This window comes from Pinus tabuliformis, chromosome 5_1, assembly GCF_031772625.1.
Source record: "Pinus tabuliformis cultivar Carrire ecotype Pingquan chromosome 5_1, CPIR1, whole genome shotgun sequence".
NCBI classification, from domain to species: Eukaryota; Viridiplantae; Streptophyta; class Pinopsida; order Pinales; family Pinaceae; genus Pinus; species Pinus tabuliformis.
In genome coordinates this window covers 287,262,415-287,272,724 of record NC_142305.1, presented here as the reverse complement: position 1 = coordinate 287,272,724, position 10,310 = coordinate 287,262,415, and positions in this window count along the sequence as shown.

Genomic DNA, 10,310 nt, shown 5'->3' with positions numbered 1-10,310 from the left:
GAATACCTCCTGGCGAACTAAGAAGTACGGGTAGGCAATCTCCCCGAATGTTGTGTTCGGTGTATCACAGTGTACAAGGCGGCCGACTCGGTTACCTAAGGATGGATAGCAACTTAGAGTTTTCCTCCCATATATACCTGAAGGTACGTGGAGGCCCAGTTCGTATAAGCGTTGTCTAATGCAAAACCGCACAGTGAGAGCATTACCATATACTTTACATACTTTAACACCGCACTATATACCCGAAGGTACATGGACAAGCTACGATATACTCACGTACATGGAATGAGGTATCACACTCAGGATGTATTGCAGACAAGTTAGCAATAGCTGCTTTGTTTTACGATGTCGGAACACGTCTCTAGCCTAGACCTCTAAATGTTTTTCGTTAGGTGACAATGCTCCATTAGGTAAATTCAGATAAATTTTAAGTTGATCTTCCTTAGAATTTGCCTTTCAAGGTTCACCACGTGATGTATGTTTGCAATTCCTACGAATGCAACTATCATGATAAGCATTCTTTCCATTCAATTTAACGATGAAAATCCTAGCTACTTAGGGATAGAGCAATCAGATTTCTTTTGATCAAAGAGCAAAGAGCATAATCTAAATGCAAATTCCCTACACTATTCCTTATCAACACACACAAACTTTTTCAATGCAACATGCATGTATTTCTTTTCAATTTCCCTTAATGTGAATGAACAAAAAGGAAATATGCACAATCGATCAAAAATCTCTTTTCATAAAAAGGACGATTTTGCGACAATTTCTTTTCAAGGAAAGGAAGACTTTACGACACTTTTGTTTTCAAAGAAATGAGGAATTACGACACTTTCAACGAAAAGACTAATCATTTGCACACATCAATCAATCGATCTTTCATGAACGAAGATTTGACGACAATTCAATTTTCGAAGGAAAAGACGATTTTACGACACTTTCTTTTGCTAAAGATCAATCGATCAAAAAACTAACTTTTGACTATCGATTGAAAATGATAAAGTGAATACATAAGAAACATTTATCAATCCTAGTCTAAGTAGGGTCAAGTAAGGAGATGAAACACTATTTTCAGAAACAAAACATCATTGACATTCAGAAATCATTCAAACAGGAGAAAATTGGCTCAAAAACTTCAGCTCCTAGATGGGAAATTGACCCTCAAGGGATCAACACAGGCAGCAGTGAGAGACAGTGCGCTGAAGCGCACTGGGTCTATGCGGGAAGTGCATTGCAGTGCACTGTGTCCTTCATTGGACTGCGCTGGTGACAATAAGCAAATTTGAAGACAATTTGGCACAGTTTCGGCTCAATTTTCAATGGAAAAATACTAAAATTCAATGAAAGACCACAAGTACAATATGTATAAATGTCTTAAGAGGCTGATAAGCTACTAGGATTGATGATCTCTCCCCAGCAGAGTCGCCAATTTGTTTTGGGAATTTTTAGTGTCTACAGATAAACGCTTAAACCCCTAGACTAGTAGCTAAGTCTAGAACAACAGTTTAAAGAGTTCTCTACTTTTTCTATGATCAACAAATTAAATAAGAGGCAAAGAAGCCTACTTGTAGCCTTCGCTTGCTCCTTATCTCCCTTGACCAATTATGTCGCTCCTCTCCATACTTAATCTGCTTGAAGAGTACATGCACACAAACAGAAGACAACAACCAATCAAAGCATATGATAATGATCTATTGATTAAACATAGCATGGAATCAAGTACATGATATACATATGAAAGCATAAATGAATAACACAAGCATATGGAAAAAGCTTTGAACACTTTATTAGTAAAAGGAAGAGTTACAACCCATTGCTTGATTCAGCATCACTCCTCCACTTCAATCCCATCCTCTCCTCATAACAAGCAAGACATTTTGACATCATTAGAATACTTGAAATCAACTCAAGTCTCATACTAACAGTATCTCCCTATAATTCAATAATTTCCAGCCCCTGATCACTTAGATGAGTGGTCTTTTTATAGGTGAATGAAGGAAGTTATGACATAAATGGTGATAATGAATGCCCTCCCAAACTTAGAATTTAGTTCCATGGAGGAAGGGATAAGGGATTGATGTTCGTTAACTCCCTTCCTCATCCAAATATGAGCTCAAAGGAGTATATAGGTTTGAGAAACTTCTAGAGGCATCCAATGGTTAAGGAATCTTTCAAACCCCAATGGAAATTCGCTCAAATTTGCCCAGCGCAGGCCAAAGAGGGACCAAGTGTACTGCATAGCACCTTGTCAGTGTATGGTTTGCATTGCAGCGCACCCTAATGAAGGCCTACCTGCGCTGATCTTCTTAGAGGCAGTTTCTGGATGACTTTGGTCATGAAACTTCTTGGGAAGCTAGGCATTCTGATGATTGACTTCTTTAGGGCATGTAACAACTGAATTAGGGTTTGATGGGCCCTAATAGTACTAATCTATAGGTTGGGGTTGATGTGCCCCTGATCCTTTCTTTCAGTGTGTCGAAGGCTTTCTGTTGTTTTCCTCCCCACTGAAACACCTATTTCACACTTGTCAAAGCATGTAAAGGAGTTGTAATCAAAGAAAAGTTAGCAATAAACTTTCTCCAGTATTGTACTGCCCCTAAGAAACTTCTAACTTCTGTAGCAGTATTGGGCTTATGCCAATTTACAATGACTTCAACCTTAGAGGGATATATCTTCAATTAACCACCCCCTACAATATAACCCAAATAATTCAAAGATGTTCTGCCAAATTCACATTTTGACAGTTTTACATAAATATTTTCTCTTTTCAAAATATCTAAGATCTGTTTTACATGCTTTACATGTTCTACTGAAAACAAGAATATCATCTAAATAGACTATTACAAAATCATCAATGAATGGCCTAAATACATCATTCATGACTCGCATGAATATAACTGAAGCGTTAGTTAAGCCAAAAGGAATAACCATCAATTCATAGAGCCCTTGCTTCGTTTTGAAAGCAGTCTTCCATACATCCTGTTCTGCGACTGTGATATGATGGTAGCCGCTTCACAAGTCCAATTTAGAGAAGTAAACTGCATCTTTTACTAATCTAACAAATCATCAATACAAGGAAGAGGATAATGATTCTTTATTGTGATTTTATTTAATGCTCTAAAATCAATGCACATTCTCCACGAACCGTCTTTCTTTCGCACTAACACAATAGGTGATCCGCACGGTGATGTGCTTGGTTGAATAAACCCTTGATCGAGCAACTCTTGTACCTGCTTCTTTATCTCTGCATTCTCTAGAGATGATAACCTGTACATTCCAATGTTAGGTAGTGGAGCATCTTGCTGCAAATAAATCTCATGTTCTATCTCTCGCTTGGGTGGAAGCCCTTTAGGCTCTTGAAACATAATATCATAATCGGAAACAACTTTAACTAGATCTTCTTTCTATTTAGGATTACAGCCTTGGAATGCATCAGATTTATCAATATCCTTTGCTTTTACAATCATAAGTAAAAATTGTTTACTTAAATTTACAATTATTTTCATCTGTCCTGAATTTATGAGAGAGAAGTTATCTTTGAGTTTATGAGCTCTTACAATATATTCAGCTCCATCCTTCGTGAGTTGATACTTATTTTCAGTTTGATAGAAGATAGCGTTTCTATCGTACAAGTATGGACTTCCTAATACAATTCCACATATGTCCAATGGGACTATGTCTAACTCAACCTCATCTACAAACTTTGACCCAATAGAAAAACGAAGTTTACATTATTTCAAAACTTGTAGCTTAGTTTTATCACACATCCACCCTAATGGATATGGCTTTTTATGAGGTTTTGTTTCTAGACCGAACTTCTTTACAATTGCTTTAGAAATCAAATTAACTTGTGATCCACTATCAAATAAAGTATCAATTTTAGTATGCTTGGAAATGACTCTAATGTGAAATAGCTCATTTATTTTCCTCTCATCATTATTATTATCAACAGAATGCGAAGAAGTACTTGTAGATGCTTTAGAATCTTTACCTTTTATACCTGTTGTTGTAATTGTTGTCTCGTCACCTGAATCTGATCCCAAGTCCTTTTGAATAGCAGCAACATTCTTTCGTTCTTTACTCCCAAACTTCTTGGGCTCCAATTCCGGATGCAATGACCAGTAGTGTGCCTCATCGTGTCCTTCCTTCTTACAATGAGTGCATGAAGGTTACCCTTCTTCACAGTGTTTGTTTTCTTCTCCTTCCATTTAAGTTTCTTCTTGCCTTTATTCTTGCTTTCAATAGGTTTGGATAATTTCCCAACATCTTGGGTTACATTTTTGCCTCTAGCTTCTAGATGAGTTGCTTGAACCGATACATCATCTAAGCTAGTTGGATTAAACATAAGTATGGTATGCCTCAAATAAATATGAAGACTGCCTATGTATTTCAACAATGTCTCTGGTGAGTCCAATGATATGCCTAATGTTAAAGCTCTCTTACGGAATTCCTGAGTATAACTTTGAACACTTTGACCTTTTAATTAACATAGTGTTTTCCAACTCATCATTGCTTGTTGCATATAAGCCAAAGGATAAAATTTCTTTTTAATGGCAGAAACAAATTCATTCCAAGTTGAAATGATTTTACCATGATTTTGGAGATCTGCTTGTGTCTTTCCTTCCCACCATACAAGTGCAGTTCCTCCAAGTGGAAGGCTAGCAAGCTGGACCTTCTTCCTTTTTGAAACAACTTTTTGCACCCTGCAATACACTTCAATTTGTCTTATCCAATTATCAAGCTTTTCAGCGTTAAGTTCTCCATCATAAATTGGCAAATCAAATTTTACATCTAATTTGACCAAAGAGGATTTCTTTTTCTTCTTCTTAGAAGGACTAGATTTATGAGAAGAAGAGGATGATGACGATGATGGTGATGGTGGAGGAAGCATTCCTCCCTTTCCCTTATATTCTAGATATTTAGGTGATGAAGTGCCTTCATCTTTGTTCTTCTTAAACTCGCGATACATCTCTTCCACCATTGCATGAATCTTCATTAAACCATCCAAGAATTGAGATTCTGATCCAAGTGGAGTTTCTTCTACCATCCTTCTTTGTGAAAAGACCCTTCCAATCTCTGGATTCGCCTCAACAAGTTCACCTTCACCTCGTCCGAGCCTCAACCTAGTAAGCATTCAAATCTTCACACAAACTTGTCATACCTTAAAAAGCTTGTTGCTCTGACACCACTTGATTCGTTAATGAAAAAGGTATTATAGACTATATGTGAATTCGCTTATGTTACTTAGTGCAACGGATTGAAAAGATTCTGAATAACATAAACACATAAACAATTTGAAAACACATTCAAACACATCAACACAACCAAATTTAATAAAGGAGTTCACCAAACTTTCTGGCTACGTCTCCTGGTCCTTTCGCTTCCATTGTTGACCTCTTTATTTTGTCTTCAAATTGCTGTTACAGGTATGAGCTTGAAAACAGAGTCTCAAATAAGAAAATGGACCTCACCACTGCGTTCAACTCGAAATTTCGAGTCAAACGAGTATAAACTCGACCATATTTGGCCATTGTGACTTCCAGATCCCCTGGAATGGTCCAAAACCACCTCTTTCCCTGCAAAACCACCCTCTGTTTGGCAAAAACTGCTTCAGCCTGCATAAAACCACCTCGGACTGCGTGCTGGCGATAGGGCGGGTTTGGCACTTGCAATGGTTTATTAAAAAATTGGTGGCTTGGTTAACCAAGTCCCACCCTTCAGCATGTTGGTTAATGGAGTTATGCGAATTTGTTTGTATATAAGGTTTTGGAAGGTCAAGGGTTCGAAACCCCCACCGACCATTCCACCGTTATACATTGGATATGCGATATGATTTGTGTTAACTCTGTTGTTTCATTGGTTATGTTTTTATGATATGGTATTGATATACCATATGTGGTTGCAATCTGCAGTGAATGTGGGATAATGTGATAACATAAAATCAAAGGACAGTCGGTCGTGGGGTTGACCTGGACCGTCCGACCCTTTTCCAGTGGAGATCCTGACACAACATAAAAACAAGTTCATCATATCCGTTACCAATTCCGACGGTAGCCCAACCGGTGAGATAATTCTAGCGAAGTCGTTGCCACTCTGGGAGGTCAGGGGTTTGATCATCCCTGACCCCAAAATTTTGGGATTTCATGCCAACATTGGGCAAATTCGAGCTGCCATGTGTTAGCACCGGATTGGCCCGTGTGAACCAATAAAAAATTTCCATGTCACCTTCTCTGCTGACATCATCCAGGACCTGTGGCCCATTCGCAGGTTGACACGTGTCCCACTGGCGTAGGCATTTATCGTTGACCTGGTTTACTTTTGGCTTTTGACTTTTTTGCCCTAGTTTTCCACAAACTTTGTCTGGCTCTAACTTCTCCATCCGGACTCGGATTTACATGCCATTCGCACCGTTGGAATCGTATCGATGATCACTTCGACTTGATCCTATTTTCATCTGCATTTGAAGACTTTGATCTGGAGGCAAAACTTAATCCATTTTGGATGAACACCCCTCTGCAGCTCGTCTGTGGGCAGCGTCTCCGTAGCTCATCTGAGCAGGGTCGCCCCATTGCAGCTCGTCCGTGGGCAGCGTCTCCGTAGCTCGTCCGGGCAGGGTCGCCCCATTGCAGCTCGTCCGGGTGCCGCACCGCAGCTCGCCCATTCAGTTTTTTGTTTTTCGGCCAAGTGTTGCGGACCTCGATCCGCCTTTACTTTCGGCCCTCTTATTTGTTCGCCATCTATTGCTTTCCAAGTAAAGAGTACGCTCAAGTTATCTTTTGAAGCTTAAACTTGATGCCTTATCTCTTTTATGCATTCACTAATATATATGAACTCTCCAAATGATAAGGTGGGTCGGCCTGCCTAGGCCGACCATACAATTCGGCCATCGCACCATAAATCAAGTCGGCTCACCCCTCACATTGGTTCGTTAGGTCCACTTACCCAATCGTCCACTATATAATCTTTCCATCGTGATTTTCCATGCTTAGCCAAATTTCGACCTCCGTGTTGGCTCATCGCAAGTCGTGTCTCGGGCGCATTTGACCGACTGCCCAACTTGTCGCACACCAACTCATCCCATTGTCACAACTTTCGTTGCATGTGATTCAGACGCATTTAACCAACCACCCAACTCGTCGCACCCAACGACTCGTCGCCTTTAACCAAAGATGCACGCCCTCCCCCCGCTGCACATCATGCGAGCTCAGCTCATGGACGTGACATACTCCCCCACTCTAAACGGTTGTCGTCCTTGACAACACCATCATATGACATCGCAAAGTGTCGCTAGCTCCAACATCTGAAATGTCCATGCTATCCATCTCTGCTCTGCCATCGCATAAACCATCAAGGTTCATGACTCCATGAATAGGAAAGTCTCCTCAATCCATGATCATCAATCACATCTGTCGCAATCTCCACATGCTACCCCACCGTGGAAGGTTGGTCCCTCCAACTCAAGCTACATGTTATCACTGCAACATATATCGTGTCGACCCCATCATGTATCGCCATCATGTGAACTACTGCCATGATACTCCAACCCAACTCTAAAATATCTCAGTGCACCGCTAGCCTCCATGGCTCGAACTAGTCAGGTGATCAGTTCAACTGTCACACTCAAACCATGAAAATGCACCTCCTCATGCCATCATCAGTTGTTTCTCTCATCATCCTGTTACAACATCGACTTGATCAAGAATCCATCCCATCTCCGTCAAAATGTAAGTAAACCATGTCCAGGTCCATGAATCAATCTCCATCTCATCTGTAACATGTTGTCCATGATGTTGGTATCAATGTGTTGTATGTTAATTAGTCACATTTATCCAAACATCATCATCCATATATGTGCAAGATCCATCTCCTCAAAATGAAGAGATCCTCTCATCAAACTAACTCTCAATGTGCCACATCTAGGTCCATGAAGCAACCTCCATCACATCTATAATATGCCATACCTCAAGTCTATCAAAAGGTCAAGTATACACCTGTCTCACCATCCATGTGTTGCCCATGGTTGTAAACCAATCAACATCCATGTATATAAAAGAGGTTAAGCCTCGACTCAACCCATGCCCAAGTGTTGCCACCAAGGCATCATCATCGCTGCAACACCATCAACTCCACAGTGTCTCATCTCAATCATCCCAATTAAGTCACTCCCCTTGAACACACCCCATAAATGTGCCCAAAGATATGCATCCCATGCTGCATCAAAATCAAGTACACCACTGACCCCAGCTCCTCAATGCATCAGATTCTCCAAGACCACTATAATATGAAGTCTCTAATGGCTGCAACAATCTCAAGTCATCATGAACTCCTATGAATCATCTCCATCCAACATCTCGGCAAGCATACATGTCTCGGCCTCAAAGGTCACTGTAAGATGCCTCAACTCTCCATGTAATAGGAATGCTCTAATAGACTGCTCACAAATCAAACTAGTCCATGGCCTTGTTGTGCAAATGTGCACAACACCTCCATCGGCTCATAAGTAAAATGTCCCCATGTTGCATCAGCAAATCCATCCACACAACTTCACTTCCTTGGCACTCCTCCTTGGATGCCCATAAGTGACATCTCTATATAAGTGCACCTGCATAATGTCCCAGCATAGTGTCTTCCATGCTCCATCTATCCAACTCGATGTCCATGACTCAAGCTGCCCACGTTGTCTAACTAAGTAGACCCATCACAACATCGATCATCTCATCCTAGTCCTCAATCACATTTAGTGCCCTCGGTCACTCAAACCATATATATCATATCATATCATCTCACATATGTCCCTTCCATCATCGCTCCCCCACTAAAGGTCCACCAAGACTGCCTCTTGGTCGCAGTCATGAAGAAGTCCACAAATTAAAATTCTTCATGATAAAGAGGAGTTGATTCTACATAATTAAGAATCTTGGTTTTTAAATGTAGATATGTTTAATTTATATATTAATTCTTTTTATCTCCAAAGAGAATTTGATCTTCCATAATTAAGAATTTTGGTTTTTAATTGTAGATATGTTTAACTTATATATTAATTATTTGTATCTCCAAAGTAGTCATGTCATTTGTTCTCTATTAATTGAATTGATCAATTAAAACAAAATTATATAAACAACTGTCATATGAAATGAATTATGGTAATTCTTTTTATCATAATAATAATTGTGTATAACAAAATAAGTGTTTGACGCCTATTGTGGATTTATGTCTATCTTTATTTACCATCTGTTTTTTTTATGGATTCACAAAATGGGAAAACCTATTATAACTTAGTTATCAAACTCGCAGTGGGAACAAACACAACCATCACTGGTTACTATCCACCAATGCAAGGGATATCACTCATCACATTTATTCAAGGAAAACCACCACTGGTTAATATCTGCCAATGCAAGAGACTCATCACCTTTATTCAAGGATAACCAAACCACTAGCATAGTTAACATATTTCCTTAAATATTTATTAAAAAAACCAAGCCACCTATATAATACTTATTTCCTTAAATCTCAAAAAAAAAACAAAAAAAACTCTTAACTGAAAGGAAAAATAAAAATTAAAAATTAAAACATACTCCAAACATATACCATTCTAATTATCTAACTAAACAAAAACAATTTTAAAACATACTCCAAACATATACCATTCTAATTATCTAATTAAACAAAATTTATTTTAAAACATATCCCCAACATATCTAGTTATCTACCCACCCATTGAATGTCCTAATATTGCATATATTGAATGTCATAATATTTCATATATATAGTTTCTCTGGGCCGTGCCTCGCTTCACCTTTCATCACAGAATCTATACGCTCTTTCTATGTTTTGTTATGAATTTCTCTAGTGCCAGGCATCTTTCTTTTGTTGTGTTACCATTTGGGGCCATCTGGATGCATTTTGTTAGACATCTCTATATCATCGCGGTGCCCTTTAGTTCAATCCACACACATTTCCCCCAATTTGTTACAAACGCCTTTCGACTCCTCCAGAATTTAATACCGTCTCGTAGTGAGGAAATTGAAATAAACACGCTCGCTGGTGATAAGCGTACGAGAGTTTGCAATGAGGCTCCAGAAATCGATCACCGGACCGCTGAACTGAAAATTAATGAACAGCATAGGTCGCACGAAAACCTGGTGAAAGCCTATCATCTCTACAGCAATCAGGTCTGGAAATTATTGGCCCTCATACTTTCACTCCATATTTTTGTCTACACAATAATAGCTAATGGATCCAGAGCCTCCAAATTCTTAAATATTCTCTTGCAAGGTACTCTGGGGGCGATAGAACTACAGCTG